Source organism: Squalius cephalus, assembly GCF_949319135.1.
Source record: "Squalius cephalus genome assembly, chromosome: 14".
NCBI classification, from domain to species: Eukaryota; Metazoa; Chordata; class Actinopteri; order Cypriniformes; family Leuciscidae; genus Squalius; species Squalius cephalus.
The window spans coordinates 550,409-578,344 of record NC_137135.1 but is presented as its reverse complement, the minus strand read 5'-3'; the positions used below and the strand labels follow the sequence as shown (position 1 = coordinate 578,344).

General features: G+C 37.3%; 1 long non-coding RNA gene across 1 annotated transcript; it reads left to right on the top strand.

Annotated features, from left to right (window-relative positions):
• Nucleotides 1–17,633: 17,633 nt before the first annotated feature.
• On the top strand, nucleotides 17,634–18,776 carry LOC307171433. Its single transcript, XR_013823547.1, has 4 exons — nucleotides 17,634–17,703; nucleotides 17,794–17,856; nucleotides 18,379–18,454; nucleotides 18,545–18,776. It is a non-coding gene; the product is annotated as an uncharacterized lncRNA (long non-coding RNA).
• Nucleotides 18,777–27,936: the final 9,160 nt, after the last annotated feature.

Here is a 27,936-nt window from a genome sequence, read left to right as displayed (position 1 = left end):
TTATTATTATGCAGATGTTAATTCAGCCATTCTGTTGGATAAAAATTGTCCCTAATGTAAAATGGAAATGAATGGTAATTTTATTTTATAAATATAAAATATTTAATATAGGCTATAGGAGAAAAAAACAATATGGTGTAGCAATATTTTAGAACTATCAAATCTCTCTGCATTAATAATAAAAAAGTAGCCCATGTTTGTTCGGGATTTGAACCTGTGTCATCTGAATTATTGAAACGTAAGTTATAGCCTACCACACGGCTACGAATTTGTTTTGTTTTATTTTGTTTGAAATGTATTTTTACATATTTTGCTTTTTTAATGTTAACCAATTATGTTGTAGCATAATAGGCCTATATTTGTTCCCTACAACTTTGTTTTATTCTCTGCTTTGTTTGTTTATATTTTTACATATTCAATCAGTCTCATTTTTGTTCAAATAATGAAAAAGTTTTTTTTTTTTTTTTTTTTTTTTTTTTTTTTTTAAATAAACAGATAGGAAACTTACCTTTTAAAATGCCGCAGTTGCTGCTGTTTTGCCCTGTCACTTGCGCCACCCGGTATAGCCTAGTCATTTCACGAACGACTTTGAAATTCGACTGGTTTATTTTTGCTGCGGCAGTAATAGGCATTGTGGTTGATTATTTATAAAAGAATTCAATTGATAATCATAACAACATGTAAGCCTATTTAATTCTGAATATAACAAAGAATGCTTAAACCGACTAACATCGGTTAGTAACTGCAAGTCCTGAAAATGTTTTAATTTTACGGTAAATTATTTTAATTTATTTCACTGTTATGTTTCAGTTAATAAATCTACAAACACATTAAAATAACACGAAATAAATGACAAGTAACCTATTGACATAGCCTTTCTAAATTATAGAAAAACTGGGCACACAATGTTAACGTGTGTCTACTTCGTTTAAATTTAATGAATTTGAATTCGTTTAACCACAATATTTATCTTGAATTTATCTGTGACCTCAGCTCAGATTACTGCCGCGGCAGATTACGTCATAAAGAGAATAAACTGACACTTTTCAAAGTCTGTGATTACAGCGCCACTCAGCGGTAAAAGGCAGCAAATACACATCCCAATTTTGCCGCCGCGGGAACGGCGGCGGTAAAAGTCTCATTCTGGTTGTCCACCATCTGTAGTGTTTTTTCTTCAAAATGATGTGAAAATCACCCTGCCTTATCATTCACATAACACAATACATTGATTTGAATTTTGCAAAGCACTTTCTGTTTGGAAAGGCAATATGCGGAGTGGGCATCAACGATTATGCATATTTAGTGGTTCACACCTTAGGAGACAATGGGGCCTGCATACTTAATTAGCCATTCATTCAGGTGAGTCACTGAGCCACAAGAATGCAAGAGCAACAGTTGGAAGCATCTCAATTCTTTTTTATTTTTCCACATATTGTGCTTGCAATTTGGCCTATAATATCCAAGGAAAACATGTCTAGTAATTGTGCAGTTAATTCTCATACTGTATTTTCAGTTTTGGAATATTTATCCTCTCCCCAAATTTGTCACTAATAAAACACAATAAAAATTATTTAAAGAAAAGGCTTATATTTACCTTTTAATAGTTTGTTTACATCTACCTTGTAAATATTTTTTTTATTAAAAAGGTTACAATTACAACAACAATTCAAGTGTAATCTTTCTTTGTAAAAACTAAAGTATACATTTTATCATACATATTTCAAAGTTAAGGATTTGATTGATTATTTGATTACTTTATTTTTGACAAAACATACTATATTTAACATGAGCAAATATTGGCAAACAAAAGCTTATTTGAGGTGGCAGATATTTTACAGTAAAAATGTATAATCTATCCAAAACTAATCAACGAAATGTTGTCTTTCGTATGTCTGTAACATAGGTCTTTCATTTTTATTATAAGAAATATAAATGTTAATTTGCAGTTTAATACGTTGCTTATACAAATACATTTTATTTCAACATATTTCAGTCGATTTTTACTCAGTATAGCAATACAGTTTGCTAAAACCGAAACATTCATTCACAAACAGAAACGCCTGACTTTAACGTTGTTTTTATGAAATATTAGGGCATATAAATGTTAATTTTCAGTTTAATACGTTGCTTATACAAATAGCCTACATTTTATTTCAACATATTTCTGTCGATTTTTACTCAACTCAGTATAGCAATACAGTTTGCTAAAACATCATCATTCATTCACACAGAGACGCAATTTAAATTTAAACTGTCTTTTTGCGAGCTGTGATAAACAGCGCGCATCTCTGCGGCTGCCGTTCATTCATTCACAGAAACGCGATTAACTTGAGAAGGAAAAAAAACTTACTACATATTCGGATCCTCTCTCCTGCAATACCCGCACTCTGAGGTAGATTTTCCATTATTATTATTCCTCACAGCGCTGCCAGATGGTGTAAACAGTCGGCTACAATGATATGATTAAACTTGTGTTTTCTCGAGCTGATATGGGGGCGTTCACAGGTTTGCTTGGATTGCCTCAGTAATTTGCGTTTGAATAGCACGCGCTCTCCGTGGGCGGAGTCACATTACATTTGAATTAGCTCTAATGAGCTCGACTGGAATCGCTCTCTTTTAATACAGATTTCACAAGATGAGAATATTTGTTTTTTATATAAATTACCTCATTTAAAAGAATAGAATTCAAGCTTCATGCCTGTGTGTCTGTATGCCTGTTTGACTGAGTATTCGCTGAGTTATAGTTCATTTTCGGACGCGTTTCAGAATGGTCTTCACTGACAGAGAGAAGGCAGAACTCGCATCACGTTTATTTTTCTTTATTTGGCAAAAAGCACAACACTTTGTTTTTATTGTGAGTATACACAAACATAATACACATTTAACAGAATCGATTGATGTATGAAACTTGTTTGTAATATCAAAGTCCACAGAGCAAAATTAATTTCTTTTGAACTGAACTGAAAAAAAGCGAGCTGGTATCGCCGGCGATACCGTCGACCCCAGGGGGTTAAAGACCAATTTTTATCTTCAATCATATTAAGAAAACCAATTTCTAACCATAGAACATAAAACAACTCATCAGGAATATGTACACCTACCTTAAAGCTAAACATTCACTTAAAGATTGTGACCATGAGGACTTAGAAACAATACAAGCAGATATTAAGACCACTTCCAGAAATCGCTGGGAAGAGGCCTGGCAGATAGCCACTAAATGGGCAAAACGTGATATCAAAAACCTACAACAATTCACTATTGAACAAGCCTCTCAGAAGGTTATAATATTTATGACTACACAAAACGAGACTGGAAACAAACCACCTCAACATGCCCAAAACCCAGAAGCTCAAACTAACAAACCAACAAAAAATCTAGAATTAATCGGAACAAACAAAACAGTAGTAAATCTCTCACAAATTTATATTTTATCACCTGAGGAAACATCATTACTTAACAAAAATGTATCCTTCATCCCTTCCCATTTAACCAGAGCACAGGACAGGCATACGGTATATGCGGAACTAAGCAGTTTCCACCAAAAAATGGAAAAAGCTATATTTTTCGGAACAATTAGCAACCCAAAACAAGCAACCCCCTTTAAAGGCCGATCAAATTGGAGACCCCCACCTCAACAATTACCAAATAAAATTTGGGACTTCTTTGACGAGAACAAAAAACAATTGAAAAAACTAACTTCCAACTAGAGCCCGACCGATATATCGGCAGGCCGATATTAGGCATTTTCAAAACTATCGGTATCGGCATTTATAACGGCCGATAAAATAAAAACGGACGAAACACCCTTCAACCATGTTATGAGTGTTGACGTTGTATAGTTTGTCCACCAGAGGGCACTTTACACCGTCCCTGTTGGCAACACTCGTGTATAACGCGCCACACATTCTGCAACCTGCTGATCCAGCCAGAGTCGGGCAGAGAGAACCACGAGTGAGATCATCGGTGAAGTGTGTTCATGGTGAGTTGGTCACGACTCACGAGACATGCATTGCTTGAATAACAATTAAAGGTGCCCTAGAATGTGAAATTGAATTTATCTTGGCATAGTTAAATAACAAGAGTTCAGTACATGGACATGGCATACAGTGAATCTCAAACACCACAGTTTTCTCTTTCTTATTTAAATCTCGTTTTTGAAAAACACCCCTGAAAAACAGGCGAATCTTCACATAACACCAACTGTGACGCAACAGTTGGGATCATTAATATGTACGCCTCCAAAAATTTGCATATGCCAGCCCATGCTCAGTGCCAGGCGGAACTGCGCAGCCGAATCATCAGAAGTTCTGCAGGTGAAGAAACCGTTTATATACGGTCTATGGAAGAAACAAGCAGGAGGAGGATCATAGGGAAAATGGCAGATCTGTCTATAATCGGATACCGCTACAGTTTAATTCGAAGTTGTTAGTTGCTCTGTCCATTTCACCACGGACTGTTTTTCTAACCTGGAACAATATCAAGCAGCCAGGCATCTCTCGGCGTCTCAAACGGACGAAGGGGGCAATTTCAACTAACGTTATATTCCCGCAAGCGGTAAGTAGTGATTTTATTAACGATAATTTACACTGCGTTATCCAGCGCGACATTGTTTTTTCCTCGAGAGACATCGTGGCTTGCAAACGAGCGAACGAAGCATGGCAGTTGCTCAGTGTTTGTGTACAAATGAACACAAAAATATATTTTTAGCTCCTTCATCCGAGCCTCTGGAGAACCAGTGGGTTATGTGAATTTCTGATGTGTAATTGTTCAAGTTCAGACAGATAATCTTTCTCTCAAAGTCGTTCAACACTGTTTATGCATCAGTAAATCGCGTTGCAGTGAGAAGATCTTCATTCACGCGATCAACAGTCTGTCATCTGCTCAATGGTCTCATCACTGCAACCTTTTATGTGATGGGAATAGATCTAAATACTTAAAAAAACTTCTCATGATTCGTTAATCACGATAGCTGTAATAGTAAAAACGTATAAAAGCTGTAATAGTAAAAGTTTTCCAGATAGCTCTACATGTAATGCCAGATATTTCATATGCAAGCATGTCAGCCAATCACAGCAGAGGGCGTTTACACTGAAGTCTCACAGCAGACACGCCCCTTCAAACAGAGTGTTCAATCCAGGGAATGAAATCAGGCTAGGAAATATGCCTTTTATTTCTAAATTATAACAAATTTTGATCTAAAAAACATACTAACATTATAAGGGCACTCCAGGAAACATTATAAAATAATAAAATAATCCATTCCAGGGCACCTTTAAAAGAACATCCCTATCAGTTCTCTTAACTCAAATAAGGATGACAAAATTCGTGACTATCATGTCCAGTTTTGCTGCGGTTAAATAAGCCGAGAGTGAAGCAGAACAACGCGACGTAGGCTATATTCACATAAAATGTTAACACTGCAGTTCACAAAAGTTCATAATGTGCATGTGCTTTAATGCTTTGTCGGTTAAACATTTAATTTTAAATGCTGATGCGCTGTTCTAACGTGTGCGTTTCTCAGCGCGTACATGTGAAGCTCACATGCACTAAAAGCCTTTCTACCAGCGCCTGGATACTGGACTAAGTTATCTTTCGAGTATTATTGTGCTAATACTGTTAAATACACACAAGATTTACATAAACAAAGTCGGTTGTCTAAAGTGAAGGCAAAATTGAGAGAAAATCTGCTTGTCAAATGCGTGTACATTAGACGTGTCGTGCTCAGCTCTTAAAGAGACAGTAGCAATTGTAAACACATTGCCGCTTGTCCTTAAAGGGATAGTTCACCCAATAATAAAAATGATCTCATTATTTACGCACTCTAATGTTGTTCCAACTGTATTAATTTCCTTCTAATATTTTTCTAATATTAATAGTTTGAAGAATGTGGGTAACCAAACAGTAGCTGGTCCCCATTGACTTCCAAAGGAGAAAAATATACTATGGAAGTCACTGGGGTACATCAACTGTTTGGTTACCCACATTCATCCAAATAACTTATTTTCAACAGAAGAAAAAAACAACTTGAGAGAGTAAATTATGACAATTTGAATTTGTTGACAATTTGAATGTGAAATTGTTGTTTTTGTTCAAAGGACTAAACGTTTAGTCTTAAAAAAAAATCTTAAGTTTGTATTTTTATACATTTTATTTATCAGAACTTTAATATATTTTGATGTTCCTCTGTTCTGTTGTGACAATAAAAGAAACAAGTTTCTTTTTAAAATGCATTATCATATTATTTTAGTTAAAACTCATAAATAACTACAAATAACTAATGTTAGGGAAATCTGTTAATGTTTTGTTGCGCGTTTCTGAAAAAAATAAAATAAATATCGGCCGATATATCGGAATATCGGATTTTAAAACCAACAAATATTTGTATCGGTATCGGCCTTCAAAATCCTTTATCGGTCGGGCTCTACTTCCAACCCTCAATCACCAGAACCAAACTTATCTCCCCAAGAAATAGAGGCCCTAAACACACTGACCCGGAGAATTGACCCTGGTCATAAAACCAGCGGACAAAGGAAATGCAGTGGTGGTTATAAATAAAAACCCACGTACAACAAGGCCTACAACAATTACAGAATTCAAACTTTATAATAAAATTCCTAAATTAATTTATCTAGAAACTGTCCCTCAAATTAGACAAATAATAGAAAAAAACAGTAAAAGAGGGCTTCTTACAACCAAAACAAATGATGTACCTATTAGGAGAGCACAATCCAAGACCTAGAAGGTTTTATTTACTACCCAAAATTCACAAACCAAGGGAAGAATGGCCAACCCGTACATGCCTCCTGGACGCCCTATAGTATCCGACTGTGGGAGTGAATCCTACAGGATAGCAGAATACATTGACTACTACCTGAAACCCCTATCGACTAAACATAACAGCTATATTAAGGATACGTGTGATTTCATAAACAAAATCAAAACTTTACAAATCAAATCAGAAGCTATCTTATTCACAATGGATGTAGTTGGTCTATACACAAACATTGAGACCAGATTGGGACTCCAATCAGTAAAGGAAATCTTTTAAAAAAACAAAGATACCACTAGACCAGACAAACTAATTATCCAATTACTAGAAATCAGTTTAACATGCAACGATTTCGAGTTTGCAGGAGAATATTACCTCCAGATTAATGGCACAGCAATGGGTAAGAAATTTGCCCCCTCATGTGCCAATATCTATATGGCGGACTGGTGAAGAAACAGTCTTCCCTAAATGTACCAAACTACCAGTCGTATACTATAGATATCTAGACAACATTTGGGGGATTTGGGAACACGGGGAGGAAAGTTTCGAGGAATTCATACAAATCCTAAATGACCACCATAGGTTAATCAAAGTAAAAGCAACCACAAACCAGACGGCAATTAACTTCCTGAATACTACCGTCTTCAAAGGCCCAAATTTTAATACGACTCAACAACTGGATTCAAAGGTTTATTTCAAATAAACTGACACACATGCCCTACTCCATCACAAAAGCTTCCACCCAAAACACATCTCTGAGGGAATAGTCCAGGCACAACTCTTGAGATTCTCCAGAATCTGTACAAGGGAAGATGATTTCCAGGATGCCAAACAAACTCTCTACAGATCCCTCCGTACCAGGGGATACTCAAAATCGGAATTTAAGAAAATATATGAACTTAAGAGAATATATAAAGAACATTGCGATAAACAGACAAATCCGGGACGACAACAAATTTCAGACAAACAAGTGGTAGTTCCGGCCATTTTCACCCACACATCAACCTCAATTAAACTAAACTAAAAAATTAAAGACAACTTCTTAAAAACATTTGATGACACGCAAAACATAACCATTATAGCGGCATATAAACTGGTATGGCTTTATCAATTTAGAACTAAGCCTGTACCAACTCCTGCTCTAAACCTACCCATAGTTACCTTGTGGTTTATACACTGAGTGGTCTTAATAGGATTTGGCTTCGCTTTATCAATTTAGAACTAAGCCTGTACTTACTTCTGCCCTAAACCTACCCACAGTAGCCCTGTGGTTTTTACACCTAGTTTTGGAGAAACTCAATCTCCTTTTTAAACCCTAGCCCCAAAGTTCTACTTAGAACAGACTCCAAGCTGGGAGTGATGGTATAATCTAACATGCGTCGGCCAGTGCACTCCTCAGTCTCCTAGACTAGTGCCAGGAGGCGGGAGCTGTTGTAATTTCTCAAAAAACCTAACCAATAATAACCCCTGAGGTTACACCTAACCGAACCCTAAACCTAACCGATAGTGACCCCTGTGGCTACACTAACTCTAGCCTTAAACCTAACCGATAACAGCCCCTGAGGCTACACTAACCCTAACCAATAGTAATCTGTATGGCCACACGAATCCTAACCCTAACCCAACCTAGCGAGTGCCTTCGGACCTGGGGGGGCTGAGGAAAACCAAGTATTGCAGTGTGATGTTATGGTAGACTAGGGAGATGCTGCCTCACTTGGTTCTGAACCGGGTGATCCGGGTGGGAATCAAGTGAGGGAGCGAGAACAGGAGGCCAAGTCAGGCACCTGGGGGAGTCATGCGCAGTCTCGGGGCTCTCCCCAGCTCGTGTTTTCCACATAAGGTTCAAATTAAGCCCGGGCCAGCAAAACTGGCTGGTAGTCGTTCTAAAGGCCTCATTATACTTCTGCGTCGGACCTACGCCGGAGCCTATACGCCGTAGGCAACGTGTTGGTTTTAATTTATATTTCTGTGTCGTTGTCCGCGTTGACGCGCACCTAGGGAGCATGTGAAACCCCGAGGGAGGGGTTCTGGCAGACCAATCACCGCGCTTGTGTCCGCGTAGAATTGACGCGTTGTTACATTTTTGGAGAGGTGCACGTCAGGGTACGCCGTAGGGTACGCGCGCTACACACAGCCTACGACGTAGCTACGGCGGCAGTTCGACGCAGAAGTATAAAACAGGCTTAAGTCCATTGGATTAGCAGGAGAGGGAATAAGAAAGTCAATCATTTTCTTGGGAGTGCGGTGCTTGGCCAGGATTATTGGACCATGACCCCTCGGGGTATGGTCTGGTTCGCTGGTCAGGAGTAAACCAATTATGAGGGTTCCGTACTCTTATGTATATATGGTACCAGGGGCAGATATATTGGTGTAGGGGTATATGTATGTATATATGTATATAGGTACATATATGTACATATATATATACTAAAGATTTTTTCTCTTTTGGTTGGTACAAATGGTAGAAACAGATAAAGATGAGTGCTTCAAGCACATGGTCAGATGCATCCATAAATATATTAAGACTACTCATCACCTGTTCAATCTACGGGAGATGGAGGAGGAGCCAGGGCCTAGGTCACTCCAGAAGGTAGCTAGGTGGCTGGGGACAGTGGTACTGCCAGCGGGCCCGACATCCGTAGTAAATTGGAAACTTCATGGCTGCGCTAGGAAGTGGTTGTGTGAGAGTCTAGATATCCTAAAACAACACTATACCTCGATCCAGCAGGAAATATTGGCCCAACTGAGAGAAATGGATCTGGAGGGGGGTGAGAGGGCCCTGGAGTTAGCAGCCAGATGGGCTTGCAGGAATCTAAAAAACATTCTGGGCAATACCATAAATGTGGCTACGGGAGAGATTAGACAACTGTGGAGTGGTGAGGACCTGGACATAACAAGACCCCTTGATCCGCCGGTGGTGGTACCTTTGGGCAGTGCCTCGCAGGTGAGACAGAAGAGGACCCTGCAAGAACAACGGGTTCAGGGCTCAATAATAGCTGGGGCTGAGCCCAAAGATAACATTAGACAGGACTCGAAACTGAAAGTCAAGGAACATGAGATGGGACAAGGAGTACGGACAGCACAGATCATTGACATTACGGGGGAGTCGGAGGAAGATGAGCTGATCTGGGTAACATTGGATGAGGTGGCCGGCAGCGGTACATCACAAGGTACACAGGAGAAGGATGTGGGGAGGAAGAGGAAGAGAATGGAAAAGGATGAGAGTGAAGAGTCACAGGAAGAAGAATTACCAGGGAAGGACAAGGAAATAAAGTATTGGGACGGTTACCATAGACAGGAGCATTTCGGTCAGAAACTCAACAACTGGTCTCTGCAGCCGAAAAGAATCTAATTATTGGGGACTCTAACATGGCGAGACTACCGAGGGTAGGGGATCAGAGGATCCAGCTGGTTTGTTATCCCGGGGCAAGCTGGCTCCATGCACATAACATCATTCAGAATAAGACCCCTACGACGGACATGGTCACTAAAGTCATACTATCATTTGGTATAAATGATAGATCCTATGACTCTACTGGATTGGTGGGAAAATGGATTAAGAGAACCTTGGTGGCAGCAGAATCCACTTTCCCAAATGCACAGATCTGCATACCTATCATCAATTTTCATAAGTTTCTTCCCAAAAAACAAATATCAACACTCAATCAGATTAATGCACACATCATTAATACAAAGAAAACCATTGAACCTCTGCCCCATCAGTATTTTCGCACGGAACTGGACTTAACACATTGGACTCGCAGCACGGGCTGGGCAATGTGGAGACATTGGCTGCAGCATTTAAACTAGTAGGGGAGAGGCACCCGGTCGACCAGAATCCAGGGGCCGTGGTGAACCTCTCCCTAACAAGAGTTTTAAACAAGGTGGAAGCAGCAGTCCTGCAGAGAGGATTATCCTTTGTTCCCAGAGGGACGGGGATAGGAGGGAGGGCTTTGAATAGGTTAGAGGCGGAGGCCGGGCTCACTGAATATCACAGACAGCTGAAGCTAGCGGCCTTTTTTGAAGATGGAGATGAAGGACAGAGAGCCCTGTTTACACTAAACTCGGGATGGGAACCTAAGGGCAGCCAGGTAACAAAAACAGTCCAACAAATCATAAAAGATGACCAAAGGGTCATGAAAGGGATAAAATTAGCAATTTTATTTTTATTTTTCATTACTTTTTTACTCTATTTTTATTTTTGAACTATTTTCTATTATTTCAGCGTTTGGAGCAGGTTAATTTTTATTTTTGCATTTTTTTATTATTATTTTATTTCAGTTTTTGCAGAAAGTTTGTTCATTTTGCACTATTTTCTATTATTACAATGTATTCATGATGTTTTCTTTTTTTAATGTTTCATTCTTTGCAGCAGATACATTTTTGCATTATTTTTTATTATTGTAGTATTTGTTTTTAATTGCAGCCAATAATTTATTTTCTATTTTACATGACTTTTTATTATTGCATGACTTTTATTTATTTATTTTTTAATAGACAGTTGGTTTGTCCTGCATGAACTGTCAGACGAGCACCACGCCTTTCTGGAGACGTAATGCCGAGGGAGAGCTGCTCTGCAACGCCTGCGGACAATACATGAAACGCCGCGGGGTGAGACTCCATTTACTCCATTATTATTATTTTACTTTGTCCAATGGCAGAACAAACACACACCTGAACAAACACACAGAGAGAGGCTGTAGTAACACGTGTAACCAGCAGATGGAGACAGTGAAACACAGTGACCCTCAGTTATGCATTATGTTTTACTATTGCAGTGTTTGTTTTTAATTACAGCAATTTTATTGTTTATTTTTCATTACTTTTTTACTCTATTTTTATTTTTGAACTATTTTCTATTATTTCAACGTTTGGAGCAGGTTCATTTTTATTTTTGCATTTTTTTTTAAATTATTTTTATTTCAGATTTTGCAGAAAGTTTGTTTATTTTGCACTATTTTCTATTATTGCATGACTTTTTTCTTCTTCTTTTTTTTTAATAGACAGTTGGTTTGTCCTGCATGAACTGTTAGACGAGCACCACGCCTTTCTGGAGACGTAATGCCGAGGGAGAGCTGCTCTGCAACGCCTGCGGACAATACATGAAACGCCGCGGGGTGAGACTCCATTTACTCCATTATTATTATTTTACTTTGTCCAATGGCAGAACAAATACACACCTGAACACACACAGAGAGAGGCTGTACAGAGAAACACAGTGACCCTCAGTAATGTATTTGTGTGTGTGAATATGTGAGTGTGTGTATATGTGTATGTTTGTATATGTTAAAGCTCTGTAGTTATCAAATGTTCACACATGCAGAAAGATTGCTCTGTACCAATGTGTCCAAAACATTTTTGTTCAGTCTGTAGGCTACAATTAGTTTGTGGTGCTGCAAATATTTTTACCCATGGCCGTACCTTTGATTTGAGTCGAATTCAAAATCGTTTTTCGTCAGGTTGATTTCTAATAGTTTTAAAATGTGTCCACCAAATAACTCGGGTGTCTGGTGGAGAGAGGATTGAGAAAGTGGTCCAAAAATTCTGCAATAAAGTACGTTTCACTGTTGCAGTCAGATACAATAGGCCTTCCTGGACGCACTGAAATGGGATGCTCCAACTCTTGGGCTCTTTGTGGATTTTGGGAGCAAGTAAAACCTTCAGGGCCTGGGTGGGCCGTCACCTGTCAAATACTTTTTTTGTGCACCATTATATTTTTTGAACACATCTCTTCCAAAATCTCCTGTACTTCACTGATGGTTTGAGGAAATATCAGTTCCTCTAGTGACCGATAATGATCGCTAACAGCTAGTTGTCTCTGTCCCTCCCAGATGTATTGGTCTCTGTCAAGAATAACCGTTGCATTCCCTTCGCACTTCGACTCGGCGCAGTAAAAAGTCACGCCTGAAAAATCCTCTCCCTCTCACTTCTGTCATTAGAACCAAGGTTTTACTGCGCCGAGTCGAAGTGCTCCCAGTGCTATTCTGCCATACATTATAGTTATCCTTTTTACCCACTTAGAAAAGTGCCACGTTTTATTTTGTGTCACCATACTTGGTCGTGTAACTACTCGTGTAACTGTATTTAAATAGGGAAAACGTGGAGGAATCCTGCCAACATGGCGGAGAGGGTGAGGATCCCGCAAGATACCGTGATATTGAGGGGAGGGGCTCTGTACCATGACGACGACAACTCACTCTCAATAAAGTAAATATTCAACAGATGTGTGTCAATAACACGTAAGAAAAGTGTCAGGAACAGTTGTATATATTATGTGTGTGATTTTAGAGATTAAACTCACCTGAAAGCAGTGAAAACAACAGCGAGAGAGAGAGTTTGCTGCTTATCAGTTACGTTGCTGTGCCGTTTCCATGGCAACTCTGCGCCGCTCCAGGGTTTGAAAGCTACTCGAATGTTCAACCCGCACGCTCATAAAACACGTCAGTCACGCAGCATTTACATAAATAAACATCTAGAATTAACATTACATAAATAAAAATCTCATGAATTTAAAACTCATTTTGAAGTTCTTCAACCCGCTCAGATGTGCAAAATGCCACTCCTCCACGTGAAGTGGCACTTCTATAATTTAAGATTTTTTTTAATTGTTGTTTTTACGAACACCCAACCTCCTTAATAATAATAATACTTATTATATACAACGTTTATATATATATTTAACGTTGTACATAGTCTATATAACGTTTATATTTATGACAACGTTGTGAGGACGTCGTGGTAAAGTTCAATTTTTTAGAATCTTGGCTAACGTTCCAGAAACGTTGTGGGCACATCCTCAACAGACGTCGCTAGTTTATCCCATGGAGAACGTTGTAGAGACGTGGTCCACTGGTCTAACCCTGACCCTAACCCTGATTATGTAATCCATATGAAACCGAGAGGTACAGAGGATCTACTCTAACATGTTTAGCTATCATGTGAGCGCTTCCCAATGAGGAAAGGACGAGGAAAGGGTGAAAATCTCGCTCTAATTAAATAAATCGCCCTGAATTAAATTGTAAAAACAGATCAAATTAATGTATTTGTCAATGTTGCGATATTGTTTCATTTAAGTTCATAATGTCACGGTTCATGAATTCATTGTTTCCTTCTTGTCTTGTGTTATGTTATTATGTGTGTGTGGGTGTGTGTGGATGGGCGTGACCGACCCATTCAGCACTGATCAGTCTCCAGCTGATTTCACTCACTCACACCAGCTGCAGCCAATCTACTCTCCTTTATATACTCACCGTTCCAGTTCGTGTTCTTGTGGATTGATTCGTGTCAAGAGTTCGTCTTCACCTTCACCAGTGCACCTCGTCTCTGCACATCTGATCATCGAAGTCCCTGCGTCACAATCTAGCTGTTTCTCCGGGACATTCTATGACTTTCTTCTTTATATATTAAATAAACATTCTGAGTTACTTGCAACATTGCTTCCGTGTTTCTGTCATGACACATAATTATTCTATAAATGTTATTTAGTTTAACAGCAGCACGAAGCACTGGTTCGAGATTTATTTGAATAAAATAATAAAAAACTTTATTCACGATTCAAAGATCCCTGTGGAATTTAATATTGAGTTGAACATTTTGTTCATGACAACAAATGAACATGCGTTTGAAGACTGTATTTAGTTTTGCTTGAAATTTTTTTTTCGTTTTAATTCTTCAATTATTGAAATAGGCCTAATTAAATATTTACCGGTAGTAATAAACATTTATGACAGAAATATTACTACATAGCCTAAATTATTTAATTCCTTCATTATCGACACTTGAATAGCCTATTGCTAATGTCTAGCGATTTAAGTGTGAATTGCAAACTCTTTGTTTTGTTTTGCAAACTCAGATGGCCTGTGGGGGGTTTGGAGAAGGCAGTAGCCTATAGTTGCTTTATCGTGGGGGTGCAGGACAAGAGGTGTTAATGTTCTGTCTTTCACATGGAGAGTGTCGGATAGCCAGCCTGATGAAAAAACCTGCATGGTTCATATACAGCAGCCATATATCTTCCTTACTTAAATCGGCCAGAATGACCTTCTGTGTTTCATATAAGGCCAACACATGTCCTATTCAAAATCAGACCGATTATGGCCCCTTTCATACTAAATAGCACACATACAACTTGTAGGGGATTTTTGCGTTATATATGAATACTGTAAAAAGTCTTATATGAATTTTACATAAAAGTATGCAAATGTGTATGGAATTAGTAGAAATATATAAAACTCATAGAAAATTCATATATAAATCATTTAAAGTTCTTATATTGAATCATATGCTAGTCAAATTAAAGTCATATAGAATTTATACACATTTTGTGTCATTTGTTTATGTGTTTCATTCAGATTTCATGTTTTGATGTCCAACATCTGATTCACTTACATGCAGTTGGCAGATTTGTAAATTGTACAGTGCAGAAGCCGGTTCGAGGATTACTGTCAGAATATCACTGAGCTTTATGAGGACTGATGATGAATATCACTGAGCTTTATGAGGACTGATGATGAATATCACTGACCTTTATGAAGACTGTTCATTTTCCTACAGGATTTGAAAAAGCAGTTATAAAGCAATGACATTGTAAGACTGTATTTACATTAATTGTAATGTAGTCTGAGCCTGTTGTTTGTGAACAAATCATAACATATTATTGCAAATGAACAAAGTTGAGTCAAATATGTTTCTAGAACAGTGATTAAAATGTTGAAAATTGGCTGGAATATGTTTTTGTATATGTGACATGAACTCTGGTGGTGATGCACTCTAAAAACTTTTAATATGATTTACTCAATATTTTTGGTGAAACATTTTTACACTTAGAATATTGATTACATTTTTAAGCAGTGAAATCAATTACATACACTGTATTAACTGAGTAAATGTAAGTAAAACAAATTAAATAGATCTGAGTAACTGCATTTGGTACATTAACAAATAAAATTGAGTAGAAATAATTGGGGGGGAAACATTTAAAAACAAATATTTATGAGTAATATTAACTGTTTATATGCCAGTAATATTAACTTTTTTCCTCTAAACCTTTGTAAAAATATTCCATACAACCACCAGTATAACTACATGACATTGGCCTTTATTGTCGATGAGTAGCCTACAGCAATACAGCATATTTTATACTATTTTTACCACGTATACAATATTACCTACATTTAAACTCATGTAAGAAACATTTTCGAAGTAAAAATTAAACATATTTAGGCCTAAACATTCAAGTAATTCAAGTGTAATCAACCGGTCTGTTATCCAGTATCCACCGGATCAGCGCTGGTTCCCAAGCCGGAGATGGACTCGCCTCTGCGGGGGAACTTCTAACTTTACACCGCCGTTCTGCGTCACTCACAGCCGAAAGATGCTGCGACGCGACTGACTCTATAACCTGCCAATAAACAAACAGTGCACAGTTCTGAGGACATTTTATCATCCAAATTAGTTATATTCATTATCTTTAGGAATATAGTCGTGTGTTTTTTATGCAAGGCGTTACAATCATGCGAAAACACAGGCGCGAGTCGACACTCGTTTAAAGGAGAACTCCGGTCAATTTTAACATTGAGCTCATTTTTTTGTACATTTGGAGTGCTGTCAATACAGAGAACAACGACAGAAATCGGTGTTGCCTACACAGAGTTATTCTATTTTTAAAATTTGCACCCTGTTGACTTCAATGGGGCAAGTACTAAACCTGCTTTAGCCTCTTAACATCCTTGATGTGTCATTACAAGTGCACAGAAAATGTGAGTGATTCCTTCTGAGTGAACACGAGTGAGTCTGACTGCAGTAGATGTGAAAGATATGTATAAAAATGATGTTATTTAAGCCAGCGCAAATACCTGTGTTTACATCCTGTTTTCGGTTGAAGTCCAAAGTAGTCGATTGCCGAGTTCACGCGCGTGATCATAGGTAACTAAACCTATGCACGTGAACTCGGCAATCGATTACTGTGGACTTCAACTACTGTGGGCTATTATTCATTTATATATTAGCCTACATTATTCTGCAACATTTTGTAGTTGTAATTAAATTATTGTTTATTAAACCGTCGTAGTAACTTAATATCACATTTTAATCATGCTGATTTTTGGAGGAGAAAAACTGAAATGGCACTCTTCGTGTGATATTGATTAACTAAGTTACATAAAATTATATAAATATATACATTTTCTAACCCCCATATCTTGAATTTTGTGATCATTCACATGCATTCATAAATGCAATTGAATACACTGAATAATGCAGTGAAAGAACGCACTCAAAATGCACATGCGCACTAGTATAACTAGACTTCATCATGTAACTTTACATTAGCCTAAATGCGTGCACTCTGTAGGCACGATTTGTTTAGTTTTTGAAATATACTTGATAATGTTAAAGCGCACATCGTTAAAACAAAAAATATGATATTATCGCAGACGAGTTAGCTAGGCCTATATCGCACACCCCTATGTTGACCTTATCGTCATCATCATCATCATCATCATCATCATCATCATCATTATTATCATCATAACAAGAAATTACTCAGAACAAAAACAAACATAAGGGCTCATTCTAAGCCATTTATAGCTGAATAGGCTTTCGTCTTGTCTTACTTAGCCTTGTTTGCTGCTTTTTTATTTCATTCTTTATCATTTATGTGAAATTATTGTACCGCAACCATAGACTAAACAATTTTGCATTATGGATTTAATTTTTTTTATCTGTTGAACAGCAAATATAAACAAAAAGAAGTAATAAACTCATTATTTTCATTAATTTTACAAAGTAAACAATTTGTTTGCATTTGCGCGAGCATATTCACGCAGCGCGGTCTCGTGAGTGCAGCAGTGCACGTCGTTTTTGAATGCCAGCGGTCGAGAAGAGACTGATCCCCGTCTGCTGATTTAAATTGATGGTCTGACGGAAATATTGTTGTGGTAAGTCAGAGAAATACATCGATTTTTTAAGTAGTTTACTTGTTATAAGCTTTAAACCCATTAGTAATGAAGTTGTCAATGTTTCTACAGCGGATTTACACTAAAACACGAAATAGCCTGAACCGCGACAGTGTCACAAGTTGCCTTACATCGGTAAGTTTTGTTGTGCTTGTTGCAAACTGTTAAATTTTGTGTTTTCTGATCCTAAGCTTAGTTTTTAACTGCAGATAGTGCTCTAAGCTAGTTTTTGACCGCACACTCAAATGGTCATTAAGAACAGCCCTACAGAACAGAACGAGCGCTTGTGCGTTCAGCTTAGGGGCGGTTCTAGACCCTTTTTTAGGTGGGCTTCAACCCCCATATTTTTCGTCTCAGCCCCCATAAAATTATAATCAGCTATCTAAACGATAAGGTTAGTGCTGCTTCTTCAGTAAAGTTTATCATTTTCACTTCCACCTTTTAAAACTTTATGAATTCCATTTCCAATTCCATGAATTTATGAATTGAATTTTATGTTCAAGTCAAGTGGTGTCTAAGGAACTGGAAGCAGGCCAGGGTATGGCTGTTTCTAAAGCACACACAGCTTAAAGGGATAGTTCACTTTAAAATGACAATTCTGCCATCCTTTACTTCTAAATATTTATCCTTATATGAACTTTCTTTTGCTCATTTCAGCAAACAAAAAGAAGCAAGACTGCAAACTTTCCAGTACTCCTGTGTACTGATAATCCGGTTTCCACCCAGTCAGGAGGTTTGTCTGTTTTAGCTTTCTTCACTAAAATGTCTTAAAATTGCTTGGTTATTGACCAGTAATGTATATAGAAATCCCTATATACAATAGGAATTTTGTTATTTGCTACTTTTTTCAGATTATATTAAACCTGGAAAATATTGGAGAATATCAATGAAGTTTTCAGGAGCACATTACTGTGATAAATGCTGAACTACGTAAAAGACAACCCGACTACACCAACATAAAAAATCGAATGAGATGCACTCTTTTTAAAAGAGTCGATTTAATGACAAAATCAACACGAGAGGTCATGGACATGTTCCCATTTCTTCGGGTTCCACAACTTGTATTTGTTTTTAGTGTTGTTTCCTTTGAGTTTAGTATTTACACTGCATTTTCAATTTTTTTGTATGAATAAAAACATTTTATTGTTTATTATTATTATTAAAACATATTTATGTTTTAATGAATTTCTTTCTTTCTTTTTTCTTTCTTTCTTTCTTTTTTTGCTAGTTGCTGCATGAAGTGAAGATGCGGTTTTTGCAGGGACGTGCACAGACATTTTGAGGGGCAGGGGCTCAAGTAAAATAAAGGGCACTTCTCATAATTACGTATTTTTTTCTTTTTTTAAACAAAAAAGTATATTAACGCAACTCTGACTTCCTTTAAAAAAAATATTTTAAAAATTAATTCATTTTAGGCTATCTTCCTCAAACTCACGCAATTGTTTCATTTTCAAAAGATGTCAACAAAATAATCAGTTCACACAGAAACCATGGTCTCCTTAGTATTCACTAGGTTTATAGAGCAGCAAAGGAAACCATTCCACAATGTGCATGTTTTGAAAACATTTTCTATAGTTTCAAGTATATATGAAGAGTTCAGATGCAAAAGCCTCTGTGCCATCTGAAATTTTCTTCTAAAATGAGCATTTTTTTTTTCAAGCTCGTATATTTAAGTTGAGTAATTTAACTTAAATGACAATTAATAGGTAATTTTCATTGCCAGTATGTGAAATAAGTGAATATAAACATACAAGCTTGATAAAAATGATAATATTGAAGGAAATTTCAGATGGCACTTGGCTTTTTCATCTGAACTCTTCATATTTAGAATAACCTAAATAACTGCATCAAGCAGAGGGGCGTGTTTTACTAACAATTTGATTATTTTTGCACAAGGCACTACATCGTTTTAATTATTTTGGTGTTATCAGAATACATAACACTTTCAAATTAAACTTACCAAAATACAAAAAAAACAATAAAAGCCAATGTCATATATGTATTTGTGGTTGTATGGAATAGCCTACTATTTTATAAAGGTTTAGAGGAAATAAAAAAAGTTAAATTACTCATAAATAAAAAGTTAATTTATAAATATTGTTATTTTTAATGTTTAATGTTAACTTATTTCTATTCAGTTTTATTTATTAATGTACCAGATGCAGTTACTCAGATTTACTACATTTTTTAGAGTGTATCCTCCATCTGTTTGCATCTGTAGATTTCTTCTAAATTCACCAATTTAGATTTCTAAATTTCAGGGGGAAAGACTCTTGATGTAAGTCATTAACTGGGGACGTTCTGTATGCAAATTAGGCGTCAACTAGTAAAAATGCGCACATTTGCATCTAATTGACAGGGCAATGCAGGTAAATAGGATAAACAAAATAACTAAAGCATATCACCTGGTGGTGATATATGCTTGTTTTATTAACTTATTTTATTACATGGCTTGGTTGAATTCCAATGTAGAATGCGGTCTGTTATAACCAACAGACCGCTGTGCGGAGTATAACAGAGCGTTGCCATGATAAACAGAGCGTTGCTATGGACTCACAGGATTCTAACCGTAGAGACGGAGCGTACTATTTTCTTTAGCGGAAGCTAAATCGGGTTTAACAATCGGGGGAGAGGGAGCGCTTCAGAATTTCTGACCTGATACTATTCTTCAATAAATATATTTGTTTGACAGGGAAGCTGTACGCAAACAGAAACATATATTATTTTTCGAGAAAAAAAAAAAAAAAAAAAAAAGCACCCCAGAAAAAAAGGGCACTTTCTCTCCAGGAATAAAAAGGGCAGGTGCTCAAGCCCCCTTTCATGTCTATGTGTGCACGTGCCTGCGGTTTGGGAAGGACCTTCATCTTAATCTAGAGACTGCTCTTCAAGTTCTGGCCCCAAACATCTTAAATGTGGCTAGACATGGAAGTCAGAGGGATGTGCTGAACAGTTTACTTCAGCATATTGACACAAACACAAAAAGTATGTTCTTTTTTTCCTTTTGTCTGAATATTTGATTCTGATTGGCTAAAAGGTGTACATTAAAATAATTAGATTCACAGGTAGTTCCAGTCAGTTTAATTACAATTAAAGTTTAATGTGCTGCTTTTCAATGACATACATGCACACAAAACACAGTATGCTATCCAAGCTATTTTATTCATGAATATTGCATTGATCTTGAAAAGAAGTTTCTGTGCTCATGATTGTTTGTGAGTTGTGTGTGCAACCACGCCAATTACCAAAAGTATGCAAAGGCAGTTAAACATGACTAAGGCTATCATTTTGCCTTTTGTTTTTCACCACAGAAAAGTCATGCAAATTTTGGGCAAAATGGGGTTGACTAAATGATCATTTTTGATCGAATTTTAACTTTTGGGACTACTGTATTCTAAGTTATTTCACAAATAATGTATATGTTTTTCCAACTTGCAGGAATCAGTAAAGCCAACTCCGACTATAGTTTTTCATGAAGCTTCAAACCCCCTCCATGCAAAAAGAGCCAGCATCAATATGGAGGGTGTCAACATTGTGAGCGCAGAAATGGATGTGATGGAGGCAATGGAGTGCCTCTTTGCTACTTATTTCGTATTCAGTGTGGAATACCCCAAGCACATCACTCACACAATGAATTTTGTTGAGCACTACCTGTTTAAACTCTCCAGCAGCCAAAAAAAAAAAAAAAACGGACTGTCCCAGTGCTCAAAATGTATAATCAATTATCATAATACTTTGATATGTCATGAATAGTGCTAATGTAAATTTGTAAATATGAGGCGATTGATGTTATTCTGAAATGCTGATCTGAATTTGAATCGGTAATTACAATTCTTTATGAGTGATATTAATGTAAATTTGTAGATTTGAAGTACTTGATGTTCTGAAATGCTGATCTGAATTTTAATCTATGTATTCAGATTCTTTATGAGTGATATTATTATGAATTTGTAGATTTGAAGTACTTCTATATCTGTATATTTCCATTGTGAGTTATATTAATATGGATTTGTAGTTTTGAGGGACTTGATGTTGTTCTAACACTGATGGGAATTTAGGTGAATCTGTATATTTGCATTATTTATTAGTGATAGATTAATGTAATTGTGTACATTTTATGGACATATTTTGTAATATGAAGATGTAGGTGAAACTATTTTTTATTATCTATTGGATATTTTTTAAATGGTTGATGTTTTAATGTTGATTTGTACATTTAAAGCCTTGAATACTTGAAATTACAGTAGCATTCTTTCAGTAATAGTAATTATTTTTGTTAATATAAATAAATGACTAGTTCTATGCACTTTGGGTGTGCTTTGTTTTAGTATTCATGGGTGACTTTTTTATGTGAATTACATTTTAGTGTCTTGATGTTTGTCAATAATATGAAATATTAAATCCGGAAAGGACAAAACAAATGATATGAATGAACCCCTAAAAGGTTCCATATAGAACCTTTTTCCTGGTTATAAAGAACCCTAAAGGGTTCTTTTGATTGAACCCTTAAAAAGGGTTCTATATAGAACCTTTTAGGGGTTCCAAATACGTAGCGCCTGATAGAACCTTTTCTTCTAAGAGTGTACTGTGATAAAGTTTAGAGAAATTGTCACAAATGAAAATGAAATCTGGTGATGCAGGATTTAAAATGAAAACTGGTGATATGAGAAAAATGCAACTGTATCTTGTAGAACACACTCTAATAAATAATTTTGTAATTAAAATGTGTTCTTGTGTGTGTAGTTTAAAGGGGGGGTGAAATGCTCATTTTCACTCAATCTCCTGTTAATCTTGAGTACCTATAGAGTAATATTGCATCCTTCATATCTCCAAAAAGTATTTTGTTTTATTATATTAATAACAGAAAGATAGACTGTACCGAGTCTTTCCGGAAAAAAACGAGCGGCTGGAGGCGGGCCCTGTGGGCGGAGCTTAGCTGTGCTAACGCGCCGAGCTAGTGACAACACACAGAGACATTTGTTCAGTTCAACAGTTTTACTCACCGTCCGGTTCCAACGCACGACCGCGAACCTTTATCATTGTGACTGCTCGATCCTTAAGCATTAGACGATCTGCAAATCCGTGGATCTGGGCTTTGTTTATAAAACAATCATCGTCGAAATGCAGGGAACAAAAGTCTTACACAACTCCGTTTATGCTCAGGAAAACAAACTCCATCCACGGGTTCCTTAACGCTGGGTTCTTTGGGAATCTGTGCAGGGTTGTCTTGCCCTGGCAACCAAAAACACACTTCTTTGGTGACATTGACTTCCCTAAAAGCCGAGCAGGGCGCTTTGAGGTAACGTACTGCTTTCACTCTCTTGCTCTGGTCTATGAGTGCGCGCGCGGCCGCGATCTTACCGGAGAAGTGCCCTTAGGACCCATATAAGGAAATTCCGCCCTATCTTACGTAAGACAGAGCCATACTCGAAAAAAACTTTCCGAAACTTGTGACAAACCGGAAGGAGTATTTTTGGAACAAAAATACTCCTTCAAACGTACAACTTAGTTTTTGAAACTTTGTCCATGTTTAGCATGGGAATCCAACTCTTTACCAGTGTAAAAAACTCAGTATGCATGAAATAGCATTTCACCCCCCCTTTAAATGTTGCGTTTCATTTAAGGCTGATTATACAGTATATAACCATGATTGACTACAGGCATAGGGCTCGACTCAGGACAAGATAAGAGTATGAGTGAAGTACAGCCTTATACTGATTGATAAACTGCACTGTGTTTTATACACGTCCATGCTGGACATTCATATTAAATTAGCGTTATTTTCCTATGTTTTTTACATCATAAAAATCTATATGGCTTTAGTTGTATGTAGGACATATGACATAATATAATTAAAAATACACTAATATTATAAAATTTATATATGTGGTTTTTGCAGCATATATGTCCCTTACAATATTCTGTTGGAACATAAGAATCACAGGAGTTTTTAGCAAACCTTTTCCATATGGGCAGCCGGATGAGCAGGCAAGGGCAAAATTATTTTAAGGATAAAGCTCAAAATCTCCAAAAGTCCATATGTAGGCCCTATATCTTATTAAATTATAAATATTGTAGTTTTATTGATTGCATTTAAAGGTTTTCCATTTTTTCCATTTCAATTTAGCAGATACAGAGCGCTTTAATTCGCGATCAACCTCGTTTTATTGTAAGGTGAATTCAACTAGGCATTCTGTGTCTTTGAAGCAACAAAGGCTATTTGTTACAGTTTTCTCTTTCATGATTTGTGTGGATGACACGCATCAGCATATACAGTATAATCAGCTGTATGGTGTGTTTTTACCCTGAAATGTTTAATATCGAGAGAGACCCGGCGCGCGCAGTGAGGGAGATGAAAGAAACTTGCTAAAAAGAGATCCAGCGCGAGAGAGAGGCAAAGAAAAACGGCTGTTCTTAATTTATGTTGCTTTGAACTATTTTCGTTTTGTACCGGTTTTAATTGTTTAATTTTGCTGCAATTTCTTTGGCAATAGAAATTTAAAGTGTCGCAAGAATAAGATTCTGTGTTTCTTATTTTGCATCGTAAAGGGAATAAACTCTAAACTCGATGCAACCCTGTTTAAATAAATAAACTGTCCCGACACTTTATTTGAAACTTGAAATGTGCGGTGGGGTTTCAAACTTAATTAATTTTAGTTTTCTTTTACATTTTCAGTTTTTTTTTTATATAGAAAGCGATACTATTTAGTTAGTCTGTAATTTTTTCAACAAAATCAGTCTTTTTCTGATTTGTTCAATGGATCTGTTTTGAAAAATGTCTTCCATTGCTATGGCCAGGTACTGTCAGTCATCTCAATTTCGTGATTGATTCACAAAACAATAATTTAGCAGATTAAAGACGAGCTTCATCATCTTCATTTTCTGGTGCGATCGGCTGACAATCTCCTTCATCTGTTTTGTCGTCTGTGCAGCGGCTCTACTGGAATGTAGCACATGTATGTTGTAATGTGCCATTGATAAACGCTCGACTTTAAAGGGGGGGTGAAATGTTCAGTTTCAGTCAATCTCCTGTTAATCTTGAGTACCTATAGAGTAGTATTGCATCCTTCATATCTCCAAAACGTCTTTAGTTTTATTATATTTATAAGTGAAAGATAGGCTGTACCGAGTCTTTCCGGAAAAAAACGAGCGGCTGGAGGCGGGCCGTGTGGGCGGAGCTAAAGCTGTGCTAACCCGCCGAGCTAACTTAGTAACAACACACAGAGACATTTGTTCAACAGTTTTCCTCACCGCCTGCGACCGCGAACCTTTATCATTGTGACTGCTCCATCCTTAAGCATTAGACGATCTGCAAATCCGTAGATCTGGGCTTTGTTTATAAAACAATCATCGTCGAAATGCAGGGAACAAACAGTCTTGCACAACCTCTGTTGATGCTTCGAAAAAACAAACTCCATCCACTGCTCCCTTAACGCTGGGTTCTTTGGGAATCTGTGCAGGGTTGTCTTGCCCTGGCAACCAAAAACACACTTCTTTGGTGACATTGACTTCCCTAAAAGCCGAGCAGGGCGCTTTGAGGTAACGTACTGCTTTCACTCTCTTCTCTCTCTGGTCTGCGAGTGCGCGCGCGGCCGCGGAGAAGTGCCCTTAGGACCCATATAAGGAAATTCCGCCCTATCTTACGTAAGACAGAGCCATACTCGAAAAAAACTTTCCGAAACTTGTGACAAACCGGAAGGACAATTTTTGGCACAGAAATACTCCTTCAAACGTACAACTTAACTTTTGAAACTTTTGTCCATGTTTAGCATGGGAATCCAACTCTTTAACAGTGTAAAAAACTCAGTATGCATGAAACAGCAATTCACCCCCCCCTTTAATAGTTAGCTATTTAAGCATCAAGAACGGTAAAACATAAACGCTCCATGTCTCCAACATCAGTTAACAGCATGTAGGCCACAATGTTATCGTCTAAACCAAGCGTGCCGCACAAGCCCTGAAAAGTGAAGCCAAAACGTCTCGATCGCCCCCCGGTGACTGGTCCTAGTATAGGTCATAAGCCCCGCCTCCCCGTGTTATTCAACGGGACGCGAGACCAACTAAACAATTAAATTACACTTCAAATATCTTTTTTCTAAAGGTAGTTTCTTTCATTTGCTGTCGTTTTTATCACGCTGATGTAAGTTCAAGTGTCTGTTTCAAAAATAAGTTATTTTTTAGTTAGTTACGTGATGTGGTGGTGTAACGTCATGATTGACAGCTGTGATTGACAGGTTCTCGAGCGAAGTAGTCACTGAAGCACCAACGGACATTTTTTTCGGGATCTTCGGAGGACTGAGGAGATTGTATTTACTTTATTTTAACAAGCCTCTTGTCGTACTGCAATCAATTTTTTAAAAAGTGTGCAGAATCCACTCTCCCTGAGTGCATTCTGCGAGGGTGAGGGCGGAGCGTTGATTTCGCGGCTTTACTTCCTGCTCACGACTGCGCAGGTCTGGTCCCGAGATCGCTGATCGCTGCTGCGCATGTCTGGTCCCGAGATCGCTACTGCGCAGACTCCAGTTCCAATATGTCAGCGCCATATCGGGACTCTGGCGGCTTCAGTTCTCTTCAATGGAAGAGAGCGAAGGGGCGTCGTCCATCTTTTTTTACAGTCTATGGTCTAAACGCCTATTAATAAAAATGACAGGAAAACACAACAAATCAAATCAAACACAACAAAGCTCCGAAAAGTGTTTTGAATCAAATGAACATTTCAAAAGTTTTTATTTTTGACAAATGTTAAACTAGGGATAAAATTATGAAGATAGTAGAGCTGAGATTCGAGCTAGGAACGGTTGAAGCTCCGCGAGGCGCTTGTTGTGTTGGCCACAGAGCTGTCGTCTATACGCCGTATATAAAATGAGCTTCACGTCTTATAGCCATGAAAAGCCTCATTGATGTAAACTAATATTTTTCTGTTGCAATGTTTTAATTTGAAATGTTTTCATTATTTATTAAAGAAAATTATGCTAATCAGAACAACCTACTGTAAGCCTATTTAATTCTTAATAAAGAAGTTAAAACACAAATGCTGCCGACTAACATCGGTTAGCAAGTCCTGATCAATGTTTTAATTTTACGTTCATTTAGTTTACTTTATTTCCGTTATGTTTCAGTTAATAAATCTTCTGACAAATTAAAATAACACGAAATATAACACACATAACCTATTGACATGCAGAACCTTTCTAAATTATAGAAAAACTGGACACACAATGTTAACGTTTAGCCTACTTTGCTTAAATTTGATGCAATAATAGAAGCCTACATTTGTTTCCGTTCTAAATGTGTACTGTAATTTCAGTATTGTGACTATGAACTTGTTTAATTATAATGTTTCGCTTGAATTGATCTGCTACCATCTCTCAATCGCTCTCAATGAGCCATGGCGCGGCGGCAGATTACGAGAGAATAAACAGACACTACTCAAAGTCTGTGATTGTAGCGCCTCTTAGTGGTTAAAGGCAGCAAACACACACCTGTGGGAACGGCGGTGGTAAAAGTATTATTCTGGTTGAGTACCAACTGTACAGTAGATTGTGTGTCTGTGTTTGTATGTTTGTGATTTAATTAATAAAACTTGTGCACAATACATGTTTGGTTCTGATTCCCTGCTTGCAACAATGTCAGTGTAATGATTCCGGTCTTGTTACACACTCCAAGCGCTGTAAATGCTAAGAAAGAAAACATTTTCTGTGGCCATGAAAAAAAATACCCTATTCTTAGAATTAATTAAAAATCAATACTGAGTGTTCACAGGATGAACTGATCAGTTGATTGTAATGTTAATTAAGCTACATCAAGTTAATCCTATTAACTTATCCAAATATTCATAATCATAACCAGTTATGAATAATTATTCATATTTACTAATTCGCCTCAAAGGCTTGGATGCAGCTGCTCGGCCATGGAAACCCGTTCCCTGAAGCTCTACACACTGTTCCTGAGCTAATCTGAAGGCCACATGAGGTTTAGAGGTCTGTATCTGTTGATGGTCAGTTGCTGTTGTTCCCAATTGCTTCCACTTTGTTATAATACCACTAACAGTTGATCGTGGAATATTTAGTAGTGAGGAAATTTCACAAATAGACTTATTGCACAGGAGGAACCGATCGCGATACCACGCTTGAGTTCACTGAGCTCCTGAGAGCGACCTCTTTCACAGATGTGTGTAGAAGCGTCTGCATGCCTAGTGCTTGATTTATACACCTGTGG